The sequence below is a fragment of the Pseudorasbora parva genome, chromosome 2 (assembly GCF_024679245.1).
Source record: "Pseudorasbora parva isolate DD20220531a chromosome 2, ASM2467924v1, whole genome shotgun sequence".
Classification (NCBI taxonomy): domain Eukaryota; kingdom Metazoa; phylum Chordata; class Actinopteri; order Cypriniformes; family Gobionidae; genus Pseudorasbora; species Pseudorasbora parva.
The window spans coordinates 1,979,681-2,004,156 of NC_090173.1; the positions used below are offsets into that span (position 1 = coordinate 1,979,681).

A 24,476-nucleotide genomic window follows, 5' to 3' on the forward strand; every position below is an offset into this window, starting at 1 on the left:
CCCACCGACTCATCTATTTCAGTAGCCCCACACACCGACTCATCTAATCCAGTAGCCCCCCACACTGACTCATCTAATTCAGTAGCCCCGCCCACCGACTCTTCTAATCCAGTAGCCCCCCACACTGACTCATCTAATCCAGTGGCCCCACACACCGACTCACCTAATTCAGTAGCCCCCCACACACCGACTCATCTAATTCAGTGGTTCTCAAACTGGGGGTCGCGACCCCTCGGGGGGTCGCGGGATGATTTCAAGGGGTCGCGAGTTGGTTTGAAAAAATTCTGTATTTTCTGATTACAAAAATATTTTTCAATACTAAAAAATTAAGATTACAAATACATTTTTTGGATTTCTAAAGACAGAGTTGATTAGAAGGTTTTTTTTTTTAATGTAAATAATATTTCATGACTCTAAGATATGACGTCACCGTGCGGCGACTGATCGCTAGTTATCGATACTGCATGCAACTGCACGTGGAAACTGCAACTGCAAGAATGAATAAATTTGTAATTCGCAAGGCTAAAAATGTTGAGGAAATTGTGGACAGTCTGCCTGAATCATCTGAACCGTGTACCTCTACAAAAGACAAGAGCAAGACCCCTTCTGACCAATGTAGGAAACGTCGGAAATATCAAGAGGAATTCATAAAGTATGGATTCACTTGCTCTACTGTCAACGATGTGGACCATCCTCAGTGTGTCATCTGTTCAGAAGTGCTTGCCCATGAAAGTATGAAGCCTGGAAAAATGCAGAGACATTTGGAGACAAGACACCCTGCTTGTGTTGAGAAACCTATAGACTTTTTTCGCAGAAAAGAGAAGGAATTACAGATTCAAAAACGCACACTCGCACAACAAACCCAAATTACTGCTAATGCTCTGAAGGCATCTTATGAGGTGGCATACCTGATAGCTCAATCCAAAAAGCCACACACGATCGGGGAAACCTTGATTAAGCCCGCAGCTGTGGCTATGTGTCGGGCCATGCATGGTGAGAAAATTGCAAATGAGCTTATGACTGTCCCATTGTCGAATGACACGATAGCTCGCCGTATTCATGATATTTCAAAACACATTAAGAGTCAATTGATTAATAGGTTAAATGGAAAGAAATATGCGTTACAGGTCGACGAATCTACCGATGTGTCTAATTCTTCTCAGTTGCTGGCATTCATCAGATATACATTTGATGGAAAAATGCACGAGGAAATGCTCTTCTGCTCAGTGCTGGAGGGGACTTGCACCGGCAGTGACCTTTTCAACAAGCTGGACACCAGACTAAAAGAGATGCAACTTTCATGGGATAACTGTGTTGGCATATGTACTGATGGTGCTGGTGCAATGGTAGGTAAAAACAAGGGACTCAAGGCAAAGGTTTTAGAAGTGGCTCCTCATGTTAAGTTTACGCACTGCATAATTCACCGCGAGTCTCTTGCTAGCAAAGCACTCGATAGTGAGCTTAACAGTGTTCTCAAAGGTGCAATCAAAATTGTAAATCACATAAAATCACGTCCAGTAACCAGTAGACTGCTAGCCACCCTTTGCAACGAGATGGGCTCACAGCACGAAGCGCTGCTGTTTCATACCGAAGTCCGGTGGTTATCTCGCGGGAAGGCACTCGGCCGGCTTTACGAACTGCGTGAGGAAGTGCACTCGTTGTTGAAAGACTCTAAATCTGAATTTGCGCACCACTTGACAGATCCAGATTGGTTATCAAAACTTGCTTATTTGGCCTGTATATTCGAAAGGCTTAACATGCTTAAAGGGGGGGGTGAAATGCTGTTTCATGCATACTGATCTTTTTACACTGTTAAAGACTTGGAATCCCATACTAAACATGGACAAAGTTTCAAAAGTTAAGGTGGACGTTTGATGGGAGTATTTCTTTGTCAAAAATACTACTTCCGGTTAGTCATAAGTTTCGGCAAGTTTTTTGCGATCATGCGTCCCCTTTGACGTTAACGGGGGCGGAATTTCCTTGTATGGGCCTTACGGACAATTCTACCGGAAGCGCGTGAGAGAGAGCGAGGGAGAGAGCGAAAGCAACAGCCTACGCCCATCAAAGCGCTGGCTTGTAGGATGCTAAACAGGTGATGTGCACATAACAATGTCACCAAAAAAGTGCGTTTTTGGTTGCCAGACCAAGACCGTCCTGCACAGATTCCCCAAAACTCCGCGTTAAGGCAACAGTGGATGTAATTTGCTTTTCCGGATCAGCAACTGAGTTGCGCGAATGTTTATATCTGTTCGCTGCATTTCGGTGCCGACTGTTTCATAAACAAGGCCCAGCTTGACGCCGGATTTTCCGATCGCCTAATGCTGAAGGATGGAGCAGTCCCAACGATAAAGGTCCCAACGTTAGAACCGCAGGCTGTGAGTAAGAGTGCTTCAAATGTCTGTGTTTTTGCCTATGCTCATCAAGTAGCCCAAACATGATCACGTATAGCTAATTGATCAATGGAGCATGCGATGTGTAGTGCGTGTACATTTGTTTAGCTGGCCACTATATGTGTAACTTTATGTTTGTGTATTGTAAAAGCACTCCAAACAACAATACACAAAGAGTGGGGAAATATGTTGAACTAAATAAGCGCGCTTCTTCATTCAAATGCGCTACTATTCCGTGTCTTTCTATGTAAACACTAACTAATCCTGCTGTGCAAAACCAGTCCGCTTACTGTCTACACAAACCACGCGTAAACACACACACACACGTGCACAACTGCACTTCCCACATGTACACCTTCAAAGACAAAAATACGACGATATAATTCAAGTATAAATATGTAAATAACACAAGCCGCTAAGCATATTATATAGTTAGTGTATAACTTGTACCACATAGAGACGTCCTGCTCAAGTCGTTTTTGCTGCTGCTCCTGTTCAACTGCAGCCTCTGGGTCTGATTCCGGATCATAGATGTATGGCTGTATCTGATTAAAAGCCATATTTTTATTTTGAATAAAGTTTTTTTCCCGCTGTTAGGGATGACGCACTCGACTCAACACAATAGCAGCGCGCTGCTGCACACGTCATTATTTAGCTCCGCTCACACGACACGCCCCCACCCGCTCGGCTTTTTTCGGAAAGACTCGGAACAGCGCATCTTTCTTATATAATTATAAAAAAAATAAAGACTTTTCGGAGATATGCAGGATGCAATGCTACTCTGTAGGTACTCAAGATTGACATGACACTGACTGAAACTGAGTGTTTCACCCCCCCCTTTAATCTTTCATTACAAGGTCCAAACACAAACATCTTGACAATGAATGAGAAAATTGATGCATTTGTGAAAAAGCTGGACAGATGGGCTGAGCGAGTTGAACAAGGCAACGTGGAGATATTTCCTGAGCTGGATGAACATCTGGAGGAGAATGGACTGAGTCTCGGCAACCTGAAAACACACATCACTGGTCATCTCCACGGCCTTTTGGAACAATTCCATAAGTATTTTCCAAAAGAGACGCAACCAGAACTGTATGACTGGATACGGCAACCTTTCACTGAAACTAGGACTAATCTCCCCACAAAACTGGAAGATGCTTTGCTGGAGCTGTCCAGTGATCGGACATTAAAAACTTTATTTTCCAGTTCCACACTGCCTGAATTTTGGATCGCAGTAGCAGAAGAATACAGAGAGTTATCCGGTGTGGCAATGGATGTACTGCTTCCTTTTGGTTCTACTTATTTGTGCGAGCAGACTTTTTCCACTGTTACATACATGAAAAACAAATACAGATCACGTCTTGATGTTGAGGATGATCTGCGAGTAGCCGTATCCAACATCAGGCCACAGATTACGCTTTTGTGCACTGAAAAACAAGTGCACCCATCCCACTGAAAGGTAAGCGCAAATACAGTAAATATTATAGAAGTTTGTTTCCACTATGTAAGAAAATATTTGAAAAGATAATGGCGATTTTTTTAATCTAAAAATTGCGATTTTACATCTCGCTATTCTGACTTGTTTTCTCATTGTGAAATTGTAATATAAATTTACAGTGCGAATTATAAAGTTATAAATGATATAAAGTCGCAATTACCTTTTGTATTTTTTTATTCTTTGGTGGAAACAAGCTTCCAAAAGAAGTGGATGTGGATTTAAAACAATTTTTTTTTGTTTATTGTTTGTGTATTCTGTGGTAGTGGGTCGCGAGTTCTCGTCGATGTTAGTTTAGGGGTCACTGGCTAAAAAGTTTGAGAACCACTGATCTAATTCAGTAGCCCCGCACACCGACTCATCTAATCCAGTGGCTCCCCACACCGACTCATCTAATCCAGTGGCTCCCCACACCGACTCATTTAATTCGGTAGCCCCACACACCGACTCATCTAATTCAGTAGCCCTGCCCACCGACTCATCTATTTCAGTAGCCCCCCACACCGACTCATCTAATTCAGTAGCCCCACACACCGACTCATTTAATTCGGTAGCCCCACACACCGACTCATCTAATTCAGTAGCCCTGCCCACCGACTCATCTATTTCAGTAGCCCCACACACCGACTCATCTAATCCAGTAGCCCCCCACACTGACTCATCTAATTCAGTAGCCCCGCCCACCGACTCTTCTAATCCAGTAGCCCCCCACACCGACTCATCTATTTCAGTAGCCCCCCACACCGACTCATCTAATCCAGTAGCCCCGCCCACCGACTCGTCTAATCCAGTAGCCCCGCACACCGACTCATCTAATTCAGTAGCCCCGCCCACCGACTCATCTAATTCAGTAGCCCCGTACACAGACTCATCTAATTCAGCAGCCCCGCCCACCGACTCGTCTAATCCAGTAGCCCCGTACACCGACTCATGTAATCCAGTAGCCCCGTACACAGACTCATCTAATTCAGCAGCCCCGCCCACCGACTCGTCTAATCCAGAAGCCCCGTACACCGACTCATCTAATTCAGTAGCCCCGCCCACCGACTCGTCTATTTCAGTAGCCCCCCACACGGACTCATCTAATTCAGTAGCCCCCCACACCGACTCATCTAATTCAGTAGCCCCGCACACCGACTCATCTAATTCAGTAGCCCCGCACACCGACTCATCTAATTCAGTAGCCCCCCACACCGACTCATCTAATTCAGTAGCCCCACACACCGACTCATCTAATTCAGTAGCCCCGCACACCGACTCATCTAATTCAGTAGCCCCGCACACCGACTCATCTAATTCAGTAGCCCCCCACACCGACTCATCTAATTCAGTAGCCCCACACACCGACTCATCTAATTCAGTAGCCCCCCACACCGACTCATCTAATTCAGTAGCCCCCCACACCGACTCATCTAATCCAGTAGCCCCGCACACCGACTCATCTAATTCAGTAGCCCCGCACACCGACTCATCTAATTCAGTAGCCCCGCACACCGACTCATCTAATTCAGTAGCCCCCCACACTGACTCATCTAATTCAGTAGCCCCACACACCGACTCATCTAATTCAGTAGCCCCGCACACCGACTCATCTAATTCAGTAGCCCCGTACACCGACTCATCTAATTCAGTAGCCCCCCACACCGACTCATCTAATCCAGTAGCCCCGCACACCGACTCATCTAATTCAGTAGCCCCGCACACCGACTCATCTAATTCAGTAGCCCCGCACACCGACTCATCTAATTCAGTAGCCCCCCACACCGACTCATCTAATTCAGTAGCCCCACACACCGACTCATCTAATTCAGTAGCCCCGCACACCGACTCATCTAATTCAGTAGCCCCCCACACCGACTCATCTAATCCAGTAGCCCCACACACCGACTCATCTAATTCAGTAGCCCCGCACACCGACTCATCTAATTCAGTAGCCCCACACACCGACTCATCTAATTCAGTAGCCCCGCACACCGACTCATCTAATTCAGTAGCCCCGTACACCGACTCATCTAATCCAGTAGCCCCACACACATTAGACTCATCTAATTCAGTAGCCCCGCACACCGACTCATCTAATTCAGTAGCCCCCCACACCGACTCATCTAATTCAGTAGCCCCGCACACCGACTCATCTAATTCAGTAGCCCCACACACCGACTCATCTAATTCAGTAGCCCCGCACACCGACTCATCTAATTCAGTAGCCCCGTACACCGACTCATCTAATCCAGTAGCCCCACACACCGACTCATCTAATTCAGTAGCCCCCCACACCGACTCATCTAATTCAGTAGCCCCGCACACCGACTCATCTAATCCAGTAGCCCCCCACACCGACTCATCTAATTCAGTAGCCTCGCACACCGACTCATCTAATTTAGTAGCCCGCACACCGACTCCTCTAATTCAGTAGCCCCGTACACCGACTCATCTAATTCAGTAGCCCCACACACACCATCTCATCTAATTCAGTAGCCTTGCCCACCGACTCGTCTAATTCAGTAGCCCGGCACACCGACTCATCTAATTCAGTAGCCCCGCTCACAGACTCATCTAATTCAGTAGCCCTGCCCACCGACTCGTCTAATTCAGTAGCCCCACACACCGACTCATCTAATCCAGTAGCCCCGCCCACCGACTCATCTAATCCAGTAGCCCCACACACCGACTCATCTAATTCAGTAGCTCCCCACACCGACTCATCTAATTCAGTAGCCCTGCCCACCGACTCATCTAATTCAGTAGCCCAACCCACCGACTCATCTAATCCAGTAGCCCCACACACCGACTCATCTAATTCAGTAGCCCCACACACCGACTCATCTAATTCAGTAGCCCCACACACCGACTCATCTAATTCAGTAGCCCAACCCACCGACTCATCTAATTCAGTAGCCCCACACACCGACTCATCTAATCCAGTAGCCCCGCCCACCGACTCATCTAATCCAGTAGCCCCCCACACTGACTCATCTAATCCAGTAGCCCCACACACCAACTCACCTAATTCAGTAGCCCCCCACACACCGACTCATCTAATTCAGTAGCCCCGTACACCGACTCATCTAATCCAGTAGCCCCGCACACCGACTCATCTATTTCAGTAGCCCCCCACACCGACTCATCTAATTCAGTAGCGCCACACACCGACTCATGTATTTCAGTAGCCCCCCACACTGACTCATCTAATTCAGTAGCCCCACACACCGACTCACCTAATTCAGTAGCCCCCCACACACCGACTCATCTAATTCAGTAGCCCCACACATCGACTCACCTAATTCAGTAGCCCCCCACACACCGACTCATCTAATTCAGTAGCCCCCCAAACCGACTCATCTAATCCAGTAGCCCCGCCCACTGATTCGTCTAATCCAGTAGCCCCGCACACCGACTCATCTAATCCAGTAGCCCCGCCCACCGACTCATCTAATTCAGCAGCCCCGCCCACCGACTCGTCTAATCCAGTAGCCCCGTACACCGACTCATCTAATTCAGTAGCCCCGCCCACCGACTCGTCTATTTCAGTAGCCTCCCACACCGACTCGTCTATTTCAGTAGCCCCCCACACCGACTCATCTAATTCAGTAGCCCCGGCCACCGACTCATCTAATTCAGTAGCCCCGTCCACCGACTCGTCTATTTCAGTAGCCCCCCACACACCGACTCATCTAATTCAGTAGCCCCGCACACCGACTCATCTAATACAGAAGCCCCGCACACCGACTCATCTATTTCAGTAGCCCCCCACACACCGACTCATCTAATACAGAAGCCCCGCACACCGACTCGTCTATTTCAGTAGCCCCCCACACACCGACTCATCTAATTCAGTAGCCCCGCACACCGACTCATCTAATCCAGTAGCCCCGCCCACTGACTCATCTAATCCAGTAGCCCCACACACCGACTCATCTAATTCAGTAGCCCCGCCCACTGACTCATGGAGGGCTCGGCAGCACGCGCGCCGAACGTGTATGTGCGTGGTTCACGCTTATATCGTCCGATCTCGCTGGCTATGTGTATTATAAAAATAATAGTCCAATCAATCGCGGGTCGATGAGAAATAAATCATTGTGTTTGTTTGATAAAGATGATTATTAGCCCTGTGATCGAGATAATCATTCTGTTTGCAGTTCTCCAGTCCTAGCCATGGGTGTTTACTTCCATGTCTCCAGTGTGGCACGCCCATCAGAACCCAGCGTTCAGAAGAGAGCCTCAAAACCAGTGTAGAAAACAGCCTATTACTTATTAGTTAGGATGTTTTCGAATGTAAAACCACACAAACGTCATTAGTTGACCTCAGACAACAGTATAAAAAAAGGCCAGTTCATGACACCTTTAGCGGAAGTGAGAGACTGTACGTTTTAAATGCTTATATCTCCTTAATTCTAATTGTGTCATTGTTTTGGAACACACCAGCTTATTCATAACTTTAAGGCTAACATAGTCATACTAAAAGCTAAAACATTTTCCCAAAAAATTGATGTCAGTTTTGATTTTTGGATTCAATTTTGATTTCTCTCTTCAAATGCTTCATTTTCCCTTAAATTTGACCCTAGTCGTGTCTGAACGTGTTCGTTCGTCTTTAGCTCAAGCTTCACGTTATTATTTTGCAGAAATAGTTTTGGTATTGAGGTCAAAGTCCACTTGCCTCACTTTCGCAGATTTGAAGTGTTTTCCTATTACAGTAGCTTTCTTCTTGCATGTTCTGCAGACAGGATAACCATCTTTGATTAAGAATCCCTTAGGAGTTTTGTCAAAGCCAGAATATGACCATCTCAAATGTGTTCCTTTTAGAAGACTAGAAAATCTCCCGATGCAGTCACTGCCTTCTGCCATTTCTTCTCATTTAAAAAACAGTGTTGCGTGCTGCGCCTGCACCAGACGGACAGTGACTGGACAGGATTTATCGCAAGTTTTCAAAATCATGATAATCATGTGGATTTAATGTTAATTTAATTTTAAAAGATATTGCTAACCGTCAGTACATTTTATTGTGGTTCATCGGGAAACCAGTAATCGTTCCATCCCTATGAGATTCCCACTAAAATCCCCACACCATTATGCTTCCACCACAAACAGTGTTCTTTGGATTGAGTCAAGTCAAGTCACCTGTATTTATATTAGGGAAGCCACAATTCTCAATGTAATATTGAACCGTTAGGTACGGCATTAACGGTTCAATACGCGCTTGTGAATTGGGGGGGGGGGGGGGGGGGGGTATAATTGATTATTTCTATTTCTCTCCGTTTTAAATATTTCTCAGTTTATTTTGGGTCTGTTTGAGTGTCCTTGTGAGTCTACGCACTGATATGAGCAAATATCCAATCATATGCATTAAAGTTTTGAGGTGTTTAGCCACTTGAAATGCTGGTGTCAGAGAGTTATACTCACAGAACACTATAGTTATTCACAATGACGGAAATACATTTGCATGGTTAAACATTTAATTTGCGCGCGCACTAAAAGCCTGTCAAACACATGTGATTACTGGACTAAGTCATCTTACTGCACTAATACTGTCAAATACACACCAGGTTAACATATATTAACACAGTCGGTTATGTCTAAAGTGAAAGTAAAGTCACGCGTGTGTCTGTATATGAGATGCGAGCAGGTCTTAAAGTGACAGTAGCGCAGCCTATAGAGACCACTTGTCCTGAAAGGGACAGTTCACCGCTAAAATTATGTTAATAAAACAACAAAAGACAGAGAAAATCACTCACTGCTCTTGAATTAAATTGTTTTAATACAGTAGCTTTTAATCAGTGTATATCTTATATTATTACGCGCATTCCAGCGGTATGTTATTTCCAGATAACAACCGCTCATCCGGGTACTACGAGTTACCTTGACCGGTACTACTTCTGTGCTTAACGCTGGCGCCATCTTGTGGATGTTAAATACTTAAACAGCCATGGCTACAATGGAAGACTTCAAGGCGGGTTTCCTTTATAACCAGGGGCGGAGCGGGGGGTTGCTAATTGGGCTTAAGCCCTGAATGTTTTGTCAAAAGCCCCGAATCTTTTAGTAAAAAAAATAAAATAAATTTAAATAAATAAATAAATAAATTTTGTTTCATTTCCTCTTAGTCTTTCAGACTGGAGCGGCAAAAAATGAAACAAAAGCTCTATTACCGTGTGTGTGGCGGTCGGCAATGCGTCGCACACAAAATCCCCAGCTTGTTTGCCAATGCCAACTGCCAATAAAAACTAACGAGGAAGAATATACATCTTCTTCTTCGTCGTTGTCATCAAGGATTGGCGGGCTTTTGTATTTCACCGGCGTCGTAGTTAACATGGACACTACACTTTTTTTTTTTTTAAAGGAACACTAAACCTCACCGGCCAGAGAGAGATTCTGCGTCAGACGAAAGTGTTACAGGTTTGTGAATCCACTGTTGTAACACTTGAGTTACATGACTGTATTGCTGGCTAGCTAGAGTTAACGTTAGGTGTTACTTATTAAGGCGAGACACGACAGGTGAAAACAAAGTCAATTTTGAGATTTTGGGCCAGTTTACTCCCTTAACATGTAAGCTTTCATGTCAAAATAAAAAAGGCAACATTACACATTTAAGGGTGTTATTTCATTATATTTTGTCACCGTGCGCCTTTAGATTTCTACCTGAAATCATCCAAAGTTACTCTAACGCGAGCTCCCGTGCCGTCTCCATTCACAGAAGCATGTCATGCCTGGTGTCATTATAAAGCTCTCAGTCTCACACACAGCGCTGTCTAATCCAAATACGGGCATTTCCTTTGAAGAACTAACCAACTGCGAATGTTTGCAGCCGAAAAAAACATCTGATTGGTCATGGATTCTGATGTGGCAAATCTGTCAGCTAAGCACAAAGTAAACCAAACTGAACTCTAAAGATTAATAATGATGTTTACACCAAATTCCAATTTCACCTATGCAGGCTAACTTAAAAATAGTCAGATAATGGTTGCCTTTTTTATTTGCCAGGGGTTAAAATGAGTCATCCTTAACATGTTTGGCGTTTTGGATTCACTACAGCTGGAGAACAGTTAAATACCAAACAGGTTGTGGGCTCTACTGGTACCCCTTTTCCACCAAAATGAACCGGGTGCTAGTTCGGAGCCAGTGCAAGTGTCAGTTCTAAGTTGGTTCGACTTGAGAGCCTTCTAAGAACCGTTTTCTTTTCCACATGCTAAGAGCCACAACAGAGCCAGGTCTTACGTCATACCAGAGTCCTGCACGGGTCCATCCCAGACCCGTTAATATTTGCCCGTTACCCGATCCCTGCCCGCAATAAATGACACACGCTAAAATCATTCCAATTAAAATGCTTTATTTTTTTTAATATTGCACTTCTCTCAACATCAACAGCATCATGAATGGGCTAAAGAAACAGGCTAAAGTGCCTTTATAGACTCGTTGTCAACAATTTTATATACTTCACTCACCAACTTTACTTTTACTTCATCCATTGCTAATCCTGCAACGCTCGCTCCATCTGGGCTACGAGTGGCATCAACAAAAGTCACAGTGGTGGTGACGTGATGGATCAAATGGCAAATAGTTGTTGCGTGTATGTGTAATGGTAAATTGGACATAGAAATTGTAATACAGTATGTTTGGGGGGGAAGAAGGACGACCGGATCGTTTTGATCGTTTTTCGAGAACCGGCGAACATTTAAAAGACTTAACCAAACAAAGCGAAAGTAACGCGGCCCCTCACGGACATCTGCCACGCACACACATAATAAAACAAACACAACTCAACGTAAAATCCAGGTCTGGTGATCTCTCGTCCTTATATGCCGCCGAGCTCCCTCGTGAGAGGATTTGAGACCGGTGTGGCTCACAGGTGACACTCATTCGCCATCACGCCCTGGTCTCGCTCGCTCCTCCGCCTCGCCACAGCACAGAAAAATATTGCACATATTTTTCATCCGCGCTTCTACCCGCTCGCACGGAATTAATTATCCGCCCGTGTATTTTATAATTTATGTAATCCACCTGTTTTAGCCACTTTTATGCCCGCGGGTACCCGACCCGTTGCAGGACTCTACTGCTAGCGAGGCAGCGGGAAACACACACACACACAATTTCCAGGCGTGTTCTATCTAATGCATTGACGCTGCGCAGACCAACCCACATATGATATCCAAATACTGCGCGAGCGATTCAAAAGCATAAGGGGTCGTTGGCGCTCGCTCTACTTTGATGTCATACGCAATCAGTCTGCACAGCGCTTGCCGATGCATCTCGAACAAGCCTTCCCTCAGTGGCTCATGGCTTTATGATCCTACATCAGCATTAAAACGCCGCAAATCCAACGCATTTGTGCAGCTCTCCATGATTTTTATAGACGGAGATTACAATCCAGCAGCTGTTAGCTTGATTAGCTGCTATTGAAACAATGGCGGTCACAGGTTTGTGTTCATCTTGTTGATCACGGTAACGCCGCCCCCAGCCGGTGACGCAAGCGGTTCTTACTTCTAGCCCAGCAATGTTTTGGTGTTACTTAAGAACCACTTTTCCTGGCTCGGAGCTGGTGCTTTGGCTGTGGAAACACAAAGAACCGATTTGAAACTAGGCTCTGGCTCCGATTTAGCACCAGCACTGCCTTGGTGGAAAAGGGGTATGGGTGAAGGTTTTTTTTTTTTTGTTTGTTTTTTTGTTTTGTTTTTTTTTACTGAGTAACTTATCATTTTCCCAGATAGTATATAGATTTTTAGGCATTCTATTATCTCAAAAAGCCTGAAAAATAGTGCATTTAGCTGATGTAAATAGGAAAAAATTATCCCCGGGGGAGTATACCCCCGGATCCCCCTAGGTTTGGGCTAAGCCCCGAATGTTTACATCGTCTGGCTCCGCCCCTGTTTATAACGTTTTTAATATGGATATTTTTCTGACACAAACGCATCGATTGGAATCAGAAGGCTCTATTAACCCATCGGAGCCGTGTGGAGCACGTTATTTGACGGACAGCTGCATTTAATGGACTTCAGAAACAGCTCCAACTACTGCTGGGATTAACGTTAGCCTGGACTCATTTTTGGCTGAACTAACCCTTTCAGCATTCATTCTCAACATTTAGCAGCAATAGATAAAGGCTTAAAGCAGTCTGGAACTGTTTTTCTTCGCGGAAGCTTTGCGTAAGAGCTAATAAAATATTTAATCTCAAGACAATATTTAGTGTGTAATTTATTTGAGACTAGTAGCCGTGTAATAAGCGGGATAATGTCCACCCAGCCGGTTGTTATCTCAGAATAAACCCCTTCAGAGTGACGCTCCGCTTCGCCTCGGGGTCCTGATCACTCTGGAGGGGTTTATTCTGCGATAACAACCGGCTGGGGGGACATTATCCCTTACTTATTTCGTTTACTACTAAAGCACGTGCGACGCTCGCATTCACAATTCATTCACACAGAGACATAAAACATGCAGGATTTATATAGCGGTCCATATTGGTCCATATCGATTTGATACTTGCATTGGATTTATTCATTAGCATTGGTGTTAAACTGTACTTTCCAGTTTTATGACTGGATTCCGCGATTCCGTATGCGTTTTCTGCATCGCGGAAATCATAGGTACAAAACTTTAAAGGATTTGTATAATTTCATTGGAATAAAAGATTGATTTTGTATGCCTTAATTTGATTACCATAAAGATGTAAATACATAAAACTATAGACAGTACAAAAAAGCAGAACTGTTTCCAACACTCATAATGAATCAAATCAAATCAAAATTTATCTATATAGCACATTTAAATACAACACAAGTTGACCAAAGTGCTTTACAGGCTCCACAGTTAAGTAGCGTTTAACAGACATCCATAGACACAAAGCATTCAATCCACATATAGCTAAGGACAACTGAAAGCAACGGAAAATAAATATGTCTTTAACATAGACTTAAAACCAGCGATGGAGTCACAGGACTTGATGTAAACCGGGAGACCATTCCAGAGCCTCGGTGCCGCCACCGCGAAGGCTCGATCTCCCTTTGTTTTCAGGCGAGATTTCCGAGCCTTTAACAATAAGCTTTGTGGTGATCTTAGTGGTCTTGAGGTACAGTGATGCTGTAATAGCTCTGAGATGTAAACAGGGGCTTGTCCGTGTAAGCCTTTAAAAACCATTAAAAGGACCTTGTATTGGACCCGGACCCTAAACTCCACAGGGAGCCAGTGCAAAGATGCCAGAACTGGAGAGATAATGGAGTTTTTCCAGTCAGCAATCTGGCCGCTGCATTCTGCACTAGCTGCAGACGTGCCATGGGCTTTTTAGACACGCCCATATACAAAGAATTGCAGTAGTCTAATCTGGACGAGATAAAAGCATAGATAACAGTTTCCAAGTCTTTGGTGGACAGGAAGCCCTTCAATCTAAATCCTCATCTGAGAATGATTTCTGAAGGATCATGATCACTGAAGACTGGAGGAACCATCCTGAACATTCAGCTTTGATCACACAAATACATCAGCATTTAAAGGAGAATACACTGAAAAACTATGATTTTAAATTGTAATAATACATCACAATATTACTTTTTTCTATATTTTTGATCAAATAAATGCAGGCTTGATGAGCAGAAGAAACTTCTTTCAAAAACATTACAGATAGTAATGTGTCCAAATCTTTGGCCTGTACTGTATATGTTACGTTAAACTTTTAATAAATTGTTGTTAAATCAAACAAGTTGAATGATTTCAATTAATTAGACCGGAGCAACAGTGCGTAAGTATTATGTTTATCGTTTTAAATGGCGCTCACTCATTTCTGTGTAGATGACGCATGCAGTTCCTTTCCACACAGACACACTTCATTTTGGGTTGAAATAATACTTATGTGTTATAATTTCCCTCAGTCTAATTTAAATGTGTGGGGGCGGAGGGGTCATGCAGCAGCAATAACCACAACAGTGAAAATAACCGCAAGGTTGTAAATGTGCAATTGGTATATAGGGCCCCATTCCTGGATTTTGCCCCAAATCCCTAAATCCGCCCCTGCCGAAACCCGTGGGTAAAAACCGAGGTATGTTCATTTATTTTATATGGTGCTTTTTACTGAAATATTCTGAATTCTATCGCCGCTTCAATATAATTATATATCCTACTGAAATTATTTTCTACATTATTATAATGATTTTTAAACCACTGGGGTTCTTCATTTATGGATATTTGAGACAAAAACGACTCGGAGGGCAGGATTAAGATTAAAAAAAAAATTGGAGTAAAATCAATTAAATATATTTTTGTTCAATAATATATTTTCCTTTTTTGGTGTTTGAGATAATTTTATGATTTATAAAAAATATTTATGCAATAATTATGACCCATTTTTTCAACCATGACCCATTTCCCATTTTTTCCCATATGACCTTTTTTTTTTAAAGCTGTATTTCATTTTAGAGTCAAGCTTAGGCCTCATGAAAGCATTTTTATTTTTATTTGATTGGTGCCATCTAGTGGACACATTGAGCATTTTTATCACGCAATAGCACATTTTTACTACTACAGTGGCTTTACAGACCCAGTGTGTGTTTGCGTGTGTGTGTGTGCGTGTGCGTGTGTGTGTGCGTGTGTGTGTGTGTGTGTGTGTGTGTGTGTGTGTGTGTGTGTGTGTGTGTGTGTGTGTGTGTGTGTGTGTGTGTGTGTGTGAGAGTTTTTTTGTGTGTCTGTTTTGCACTCCTGATGTTTTAGAGATTCACCCCTTCACTTTTGAGGCCTTTTTTCTGCATCCTGGCTGATTTGTAGATTATATGCACAAAAAACTCTGTATTTTCATATTTTTGCCAATTTCCCAATCATTTCCTATCGGGGTCATTTTTGACTTTTCAAATCCTGTCCCCAAAATTCCCCCAACTTTTTTTTTTTTGTGTTCATATACCAAGTACCAAGTTTCATACCATTGCGATGAAGCTGCGGTTTCTAACATTTCTTTTTTTTAAAGAAGAACCCCAGAGGGTTAATGATTCTTATTAAGTTATGATTTTGATTAATCAATAGGACCATTTTTTTAGGACTGTTTTACAGTTCATGTGACATTTTATGTCATTAGCCATAGTCCTTTTAATTGTATTACTTTTATGACATGAATATTCAGGGATGATCAATTTGTGAACCAATAAACCTCCCCCAGTTCACAGAGTGGCACCTCGTTTCCCGTTATGATTCGTTAGAGAATAAAATCAATGAAAAATGTGTCTCTCTCTCTCTCTGGGGAGAGACTGTTGTGTCTATGTGTGTTTTTCTGATAAAGTTCAGGCCACACTGACAACGCCACATTTTTTATTACCGATGTACTGTCTGAAGGACAAGCACATGAACAGGCTTAATCACCATAATGAATGGTGTTGAAAAAATGTAAAAACAAAACAAAAAAAATATTCCCAAAAAAATATGTCTGGAAAATGGGGGGTCGTCTTATATTCGGGTATATACGGTAACACACAGTGTATGATTATTATTATTATTATTCTGGCAATCTTACAGGTCAGAAATCATATTAGATCTGAATATTCGAAAGATTGGAAGCATCACGCCAGAGACGGGTTTATTGAGGATGCCGTGTCGATGAGCATATTATTAGATAGAATATTTTAGAATAATCTATAATCTGTGGGATTACACATTTGTAAATTGTTATATCCAGGTTCAATATAATAGTACACAAACTGAAGACGTTATGTTCATAGTGCATTACCGTTTGAGGTACAGCCCAGGTGTTTGAGACATGAGTCTTGTGTCTTTATGCTAGGCCTGCACGTTTATGGGAAAAATATGAAGCACAATTTTTTGACAGGTGCAATATTTGAAATTCAATCTTTTTTAATTTTTTAAAGTACAATTATATCTGCATTTATGTGAAAACCTAGATACTTTCAAACATCAAACTGTCATTAATATGTATTCATGTCAAATTACTTTTCCTACTCAATTTTTCATGGAAACCTTTCTAACACACTTGCGTGTTATGTGAAAAATGGGTGTTGGTTTATTTCTAGCGTGTCACGCAGGCAGTGTGCAAGCTCTAAGTAAGAAGAGAGTTTGTTCAATAGAATTGGCATTAAACTAACTTGACATGTATTTCTTAAATTACTTGGGAGGTGTTAGCTTTCTGTACTTTTAGCTGAATATTAAATTAACTTCAGTTATTTCTTTAAGTTTGTTTTGTTTTACGTAAACTGAACATTTACAGTGCTTTTTTCCACAGCTGTATATACAGCACCAAGTTTGGACACATTACTTTTTTTAATGTTTTTGAAAGAAGTTTCTTCTGCTCATCAAGCCTGCATTTATTTGATCAAAAAAACTGAAAAATGTAATATTGTGATATATTATTATAAATTAAAATCATTGTTTTTCAGTGTATTCTCCTTTAAATGCTGATGTATTTGTGTGATCAGAGCTGAATGTTCAGGATGGTTCCTCCAGTCTTCAGTGATCATGATCCTTCAGAAATCATTCTCAGATGAGGATTCATTACGAGTGTTGGAGACAGGTCTGCTCACTAATATATGCTCATAACCTGAGATACTTTTTTATAATACTTTGTTGAATAAAAAGTATTAAAAATAAATTAAAAATAAATTAAAAAAAGAAGCAAATGTTTTAAAAATAGGATTCTTTTGTAACAGCAGTATACACTACTGGTCAGTCATTTGGGGTCAGTCATTTTTTTCTTTCTTGTATAAATAAATACTGTATTTTCCGGACTATAAGTCGCACTTTTTTTCATAGTTTGGCGGGTCCTGCAACTTGTAGTCAGGTGCGACTTAAATATCAAATTTAATTCATACTGACTGACAAGAATAAATATTTAGCCGCAAGAGGGCGCTCTCTGCTGCTCCTGTAGCCTACCCCAGAAAAAAAACTAACTTAGTTACTAACTTAACTGAAATATTAACTTAAAGACAACAACTGAGAAAGACTGAACACAAACAAAATGCCCCCATAAAGAAAATCCTATTCTGCACTGTAAAAAATTTTCCCGTTAAAAAACAGTAAAGAACTGGCAGCACGGTTGCCAGCAAGGCACTGTAAAATTAACTGTATCTTACTGTTGGTGAAATTTACAGTTGGAGACTGTTTTTGCAAATACAGCATAATGCTGTTTCTACATTCAAAGTATATATATATGTACATATTATTTATTTTCTAAACAGTGTGATTTAGCAAATTGCCCCTAACAGTCTTACTACAAAATACCATGTTTTACTACAGTGTGTATATGTAAGTATAAGTGTACAGTGTGTACTTTTTGAAACAGTGACTTAAAAATGTAACTGAAGGAAAGCAGCTTTAAAGTATTGTTTGAAAACATGTCTTGTTTTATTAAACTTTTGAATAACTTTCTTAGGAAAAGAAATGAAAATGTATGGGGAAGAATTGGTAATACAGAAATAAACTTAAAATATTCCCCTAATCGAATTCTGACATTTGTACAAAATGAAAGCAAAAGGTTAAACAAATTATTACATTTGTTAATGTAAAATCAACTGCTTTAACAAGTTTTTAACAAATTATTCTGGCTTTTCAAGTCATACAGGCTGTCCAAAAAATGAACTCAGAACACAGAGATTAAGTGAACAAATTATAAAACAACTGAGTAAATGTTTGTAAGTGAATAAGAATTACTGAATACCTGAAAAAACAGAGTGTGTAAATGTGTGTGTGTGTGTGTGCGTGCGTGCGACATGTGCGTGCGTGCGTGTGTGTGTGTGTGTGTGCGTGATGCGTGTCCGATGTGTGCGATGTGAGTGTGCATGAGATGCGCATATGTGTGATGCATGTGTGAGATGTGTGTGGGGTCTGTGGTGTGTAATACTTAGATAAAGTCCCACTCAAATCCATCAATTTTTTAAGCAGACTGGAGACACGAGGGTTCACGGTTTTCTTTTTCTGAGTGACCTTCCCCGTCCGTTTTGAAATGAATCCTCCGGCCTTGGTGCCCTTTTCCGGATTTATCCCAATGACCCGCCTGCAAAACAAATGTGTGTGTTTAGAATTAGTGTGGAGGGGGAAAAATTACTCATGGGGAACATATGAATATAGCATATATAAATATAGTAAGTCTATTCTTGTATTAAGAACACTTTGCTTTACATTGTCAGGAAAGAAAATTCTCTTAACAAGCTCCAGCACTCTTGTGGGCTGAATGATGTGTTTCAGTCTAGATTAAAGATATCTCTTTGTTCAAACACTGACATAACATCTTGACTGAAAAAATTGTAACAAATGCACATGGTCAGCATTTTAATGGCAACAAAAGATGGGTACTGGATGAGTCTGCTTCCTTGCAAGGTTTCAACCTCAGCACCGATGGACATTTTATTTCCTTGACAGTCACTTATGTTTACGTAATAGGGCTCAAATATTTGATAGGAAATATATCTATTTGATGCTATATTCTCTGTTTATTAGGGCCAAGTGTTTAAATAAACACATTTTCTGTAAAGCGGCTTTAAATCTATAAGTATTTTAATAAGAGATATACAAATAAAATCTGAAGTAAATTTAATGTATGCATCCAAATATCTGACCTTTGGATGAATTCCAGTGTGCATGCGGCTTCAGCTTGGTACTGAAGATTGAGATTGTAGTAAGTAGAGAAAAGAGCTGCAAGCCCAGACAGGAAAGACGGTTGGATGCCCTCGCAAATGATGTGCTCCTCAAGGCTGATCATCCACTGCTGGATACTGCTTCCTGGTGTTTTACCTGTACCTTAAAAAAGTAAAAACAATTTCAGCACTGACATAACATTAATTTGACATTGCCAATTGCAAATTAATGCATGGAAAGCTATAAATTAAAACAGTCACAGAGTCCTGTCCTTCTAACATAAATGCATTTCAACATAGACTGGTCAGTACAGACCTTTAAGTGTAAATGTGTATAGATTTTGTATTGTGAAATTATGTTGCTTAAATTTGATTTATTAATATTAATATGCTGTAGTACTACATTGATGTCCACAGAACTGACATGAAAACATGCTGACAAGTCTGGAAAAAAATATCAGCCAAAAATATATCCAACAAAATAAAATGGCCTTAAGAATACTATGCTGGCCAAAGCAGCATTGCTGTACAAAGCAATACCAAAACTACGAATAAGAATTACTTTTAATAAGTACTATATCATTTAACTTCAAAACCAACTTGGATTGATGAAAAAAATATAACCGGAATAAAAGAATAAATGCACCTAAGAATAAAGATGTGCATATTAGAACATGCTCAGGTTTGTAATCGCAATGACAACGAAATTAAGGTTTTTTTTGTCGTTGTTGTTTTTTTGTTTCTTCGTAATGCTGGAGGTTTCGCCAATTCCAGAAAAGCAAACTAATACCGGTCTGCCTATTTCAGCGCGCTACAAAGACTTCGATGTAATCTCAAAACAACAGTGTTTGAAAAATTAACTTTGCAGAAGAATTCTATCATGTTGCATGGAATTTACTCTGTAATCGGAAATATAATACAAATAAATCGACCGAATAAATTATATGTACAAATTAGAACATATAACCGGAATAAAAGCACAACAGTACTACAATAAATGCACCTAAGAATAAAGATGTGCATATTAGAACATGCTTACCCAAGTTTGCAATCACAATGACATCGAAATTAAGTTTTTTTTCTAACTCTAGAGGTTTCGCAGATTAAAGAAAAGCAAGCTAGCCAGTTAGTAAACAACCTTTCTTTTCAGCGGGCTACAGATTCATCAATATGATTTCAATGCAACAGTGTTTGGATAAAATAAAATAAAATAGATGCAGAAGAATTATTATCTCATGTAACTCACCCTGTAACTGGGAATAATATAATCCGAGTCAGAAATCCTATCCAAGATGTTGCATCTCTGAAAAGAGTTTCGAGAGACTCGAAACTCTGGCGAGTCTCTGAAAAGAACAAATAAAAGATAATTTCACTTCCAATATCCACAATACAGGTTAGTTGCTGTAGCAAATGTAATGTATTTTGTCTACGATATCGTGCAAAACTCACCTATTAACAGTATGATGGCGGATGAAAGTCCATGCGTGCTCAGCAGTTTTCAAAAATATTGGATAGTAATGTTTTTTTTCCTTCAACTAATAAATACGGTAAAATGCCGTTATATTTTGTCTACGTCATTTGACAAAAACAAAAAAAACATTAATGTACTGCTTTTGAACTTAACAGGATTATACTGTTGAAATTCAGCTGTAAATTAACAGCAATTTCTTACAGTGTGCAAATTACAAACTCTGCATGTAGTAAAATATGCAGCGGAGAACGATTCCCACAGCGTCCGTCTCGCGCGGCTGAGCCTCTCCCGGCAGAGAGTTCAAGCATCTGTGGACTCGTTCCTTCAGCTCTGGCCATCTTGCTTTCAGTCCGCGATTAGCTTTTTTTGTTTTCTTCATTACAGTTAAAGTAACGTCTGCTTTTCTCTAGTCATTCACAAGTTTCTCACTTCAAACTTTCTTTCTTCTGCTCCGTTATGCACAGCGCGCGCGGCTCCCGCTCTGCTTCTGCCCTAATGCGACTTATAGTCCAGTGCGACTTATGTTATTTTCCTCTTCATGACGCATTTTTTGACTGATGCGACTTATAGTCCGGAAAATACAGTAAATGAATAAAAGGCTCAAAAGAACTGCATTTGTTCAAAATAAAAACATATTTTCAAATAATATAAATCTCCTTTACTGTCAGTTTTTATCAATTTAACACATCCTTATAAAAAATATTAGTCAGCAGAACTGTCTCCAGCACTCGTAATGAATCCTCATCTGAGAATGATTTCTGAAGGATCATGATCACTGAAGACTGGAGGAACCATCCTGAACATTCAGCTCTGATCACACAGATACATCAGCATTTAAAGGAGAATAAAATGAGAACCAATTATTTTAAATATATATATATATATCCTATTTCAATTCCTAATCAAAGCCTTAATAAATATTTTTCTTCGCATATTATTATAATGATTCTTTTAATTTCAGTTATGATTTTGCTTCATGTTTCTTGTTTTTTAAAGTGCATTACATTACATTTAATTTATTATATTTTGTTATATTTAATATTTCCTTTTACTGAAACACTAAAGACTCGAGATGAATATTGCCTGGGCTATTGTCTGTCCCTCTCACCGAGAGAAAGCACATGTTATCAGCATGTTTTGGTTAGAACTGGAGCCTAATCAGCTCCAACCTTGGAGAGCCTGTGTATCTGTGTATGTGCGCAGTATTATGTGTGTAAGGCTGGTGCAATGAGGTCTGACCTGAAAAACAAAGAACTCTGTGAAGGATTAACATCTGAACACTCTCCTGTCACACCGATACACTCACATCTCACCCTCACACTCTGCATATCACTAAATGTACTTGCCCCTTTACCCCCTCCCGGAAGCTATATAAGGTTAAGTGTGTACAATGAGAAACTATACGTGTTTAGTAGGGATGTCAATTTTCACAAATTCCCATGATCGATCGTCGTTTAAATTAACGATCAATTAATCGATTAATCGTTAACCATAATACTGAAATATGCGTCTACAGCAGTGGCTTATAGCCGACAGCATGACAGCAGGCCTATGTGCAATGCTGCTCAAAACACCATGTTCTTCACCAAATGAATGAGAAGGATTTTTTTTATCTAAACAAAGGGCTATGGGATTGTAAAATTAGTCTATGTTATTTATAATTTAATTAAATTACTTATTTAATAACCAAATATAACATGTAATACAACACGAACGCCGCCTCAGATCTGTTATTCAGAATGTGTGGACGCTCTTCCAAGAACAACGTGCTGAAACGTCACCTAAACCCAATTAATTCAAAACGATTTATTAAAATATTGTTTTCATTAATGTTATGTAATGTGACTGTCCCAATCATAGTTATTATTAGTCGTGCGTTGCTGTTTGAACTGCGCGAGCTGAAGCGGATGAGCTGAATCAACACTGGTAAGTTACACTGAAGCTCTTTGCTAGCACGTTATTTAACTCAACAAAAAGCTTCCTATATGAGATTAATCAGAATTATATAAAGTTAACAAAATATTACAAATTATATATCTTCACAAAATGATGCGAATGCACAAGTGAACTTGAATTGAGTTGCTGATATTCATATTCTGAACGGGAGACGCGCTCTTCCTGGAACAACGCTCTGAACACGGCACCTAAACCCGATGACTTTACAACCATTTATTAAAACAGTGTTCTCATTTCTGTTATATAATATGACTGTCCCAATCATCGTTATTATGCATTGCTCTGTATGCGCTAAAGCCGAAACACTGAATGAAAACCGGTAGCCATCACTGCCTGAAGCCATTTGTTAGTGCGTTTTATTTCGCTTAAAGAAACGCATCCTATATGATTGATCACATATATAACGTTACAAAATAAATGCAATATTACAAATTACTTCTGCACAATCTGATGCGAATACACAAGTGAACTAAGTTACATGCGCCAGTCAGAATGCGTGACTCATGTTGTGCATGCGCTCTTCCTGGATCAACGCAATGAAACACACGGCAAATAAACCCAAATACTTAACAATCACAATGTTTCATATTGTTCTCATTAATGTTGTGTAATATGACAGTCCCAATCATAGTCATTATTAGTGCTGTTGGAGCTGCACGCTGAAGCTGATCACCGCCACGCTTTTACTACCGCTCGCCTCTAACGTTAATTATTAACCAAATGCATCCTTATGAGATAAATCAGCTAAAGATAGGCCTGCACAAAATAAACACAATATTACAACTTACATTTCCACAAAACAAAAGGCTGCACATGCAGACTTGCAGTCATGATGAAGGTGTATAACTCCAGCTGTAAAATGGTCTCAAATAGAACTCGGGCACGCTCGCATCATTTTTCCTCCCGTTTCCTCACGCACGCGCATGACCCTGCTTAATCGATGATCGATAAGTCTTATCGATTAAATGTCTTATCGACAATTAATCGATCATCGATTAATCGTTGACATCCCTAGTGTTTAGTATCATCTGAAATGTCTCAGTGCGTCTGGTAAAGTGATCTCATTCTCCCAGCTATAATACAAACCTCAAAGAAGTTTTAATAAGTTAAGAAAATATTGTATGCCAGTAAGAAGGTGACCTCCCACAGATCTATAGTCCAGGATGTCTCCTGTATGTAAATAAGTGCCTTCCTCCACAGATGTTGAGAGCCCATTCAAACACTAATTCTGATTGCCCATTTGTGACCCCCTGAACAAGGGGCCAAAATCTAATTACAATCACAGTAACCACCATTTGGCTAAACCTATTGAATTATCTGGGTATTTCGCAGCGACCTTCACCAGCCAATCGTTAGCCTCCATTGGGACGATTTGGGCGGCCCTACAATTACGATAATTAGAATATACTACCGGGTTTCTACTAATACAAAGCTTACTGCTAAATCGCTGAAGTAACCCTTTAACCATAAAAGAGAGAGTAATACTATTTCAAATGGAAAGACGGTAACCAATCACAGCAGTGGGAGTCTCACAGCAGACACGCCCCTTAAAAACAAAGCATTCAGGGCAGAGGCTAAAATCAGGCTAGGAAAAACTTTTTTGAGGTAAAAGGCATTCT

The 24,476-nt window shown here is 40.9% G+C and overlaps 1 protein-coding gene across 1 annotated transcript in view; it reads right to left on the reverse strand.

Annotated features, from left to right (window-relative positions):
• LOC137089826 (zinc finger protein 585A-like) overlaps nucleotides 1–24,476 on the reverse strand; it is a 56,807-nt gene that overhangs the window by 27,954 nt on the left and 4,377 nt on the right. The window lies entirely within an intron of this gene.